We start from the raw sequence: 1,089 nt of genomic DNA on the forward strand, positions 1-1,089 counted from the left end.
CAAGTTGTAGCTTGTTTCCACAGAGCGGCTCAAGCCCAGCTCCACGGAGTGGAGCGGGGCGGAGTGATTCCAAACAGGCCACCAAATTTCAAGTTCTAAACTTGACACCGATTCTCACATTTTTCTGAATTTATTTTAGGCTGGTGATGTACGTTTTGTGGGAGAAGACATTCCTATCGACTACAAAGGCTTTTGCGTTGACTTTGTCAATCTCAAGATGATGTGCCGGCTCAGTCACGGATGTGCTCATAGAGATAGGTTGTGCACGCATGTGTTCATAAAGGTAATTGTACGTGTGTACGTATGAGCGTCTGCGTCTATACCGTGTTGAAAAAAAACGTAGGTGTCTTACTGTATTGAAAAAACGTAGGTGACACGCTCAAACGAGTTTTTTTTTTTTAGACAAACACACAGGCTCAAACAAGAGCAAGCAAAGAGAGTGTCTACGATAAAGTCTGGCCCAACACTTTTGGACTCATCAGCCCGTCGCGTCTGCCTGGGGGCGTTGCTGGACCGAATCCAGGCCCAGCCAGAAAAAGCGCCCACACACGCCACGCGTCGGCTGCTCGTCGTTTCAACGCGCAAATATCCCCCGAGGCAAAGCAACGTGGACGTGGGGTCCTTCGCCGCGTAGCTTTCTTCCCTCTCCATCCTCGCCCCCACGACGGACGACGCGCTTCGGCCGCGGCCGCCTCGAGCGAAGCAGTCTCGGCCCCCACCTGTCATCGACTCTGCGCAGCGAGGTCAAGTCCTATCCATCCATCCATCCACCCACGAATAATAACTCCAGGCCGCGGGACCCGCCCGGGATTCGGTGCGCCTGCGAGCCGACGAAGGTGCCAACGCCTGCCGAACCGAAGCGCGTACACGAGCCCACCGCCCCCTATATAAAATCCCCCAGCACGCACAGGAGCCCAAATATCCACGGAGCGCACGGAGGAGAACGCCATCATCCATCCAGATCGGCCTCTTCTTCTTCAGCTTCGCAGAATCGCAGATCTTCTCCTCTAGGTATGCGCCTCCTACAGTCCTGCGAATCCGCGGCCCCTCTTGCTTCCGAGTAGTAGATCGTGGCAAAAATAAATTTAC

General features: G+C 54.0%; 1 protein-coding gene across 1 annotated transcript in view; it reads left to right on the forward strand.

The window, feature by feature from the left end:
- Positions 1-857: 857 nt before the first annotated feature.
- Positions 858-1,089, forward strand: part of LOC119361897 (glycine-rich protein A3-like) — a 2,612-nt gene continuing 2,380 nt past the window's right edge. Inside the window, exon 1 of the mRNA XM_037627066.1 lies at positions 858-1,011. The gene's annotated coding sequence lies outside the window, so the exon portion shown is untranslated. The remainder of the gene's footprint in view (positions 1,012-1,089) is intronic.

The sequence above is a fragment of the Triticum dicoccoides genome, chromosome 1A, assembly GCF_002162155.2.
Source record: "Triticum dicoccoides isolate Atlit2015 ecotype Zavitan chromosome 1A, WEW_v2.0, whole genome shotgun sequence".
NCBI classification, from domain to species: Eukaryota; Viridiplantae; Streptophyta; class Magnoliopsida; order Poales; family Poaceae; genus Triticum; species Triticum dicoccoides.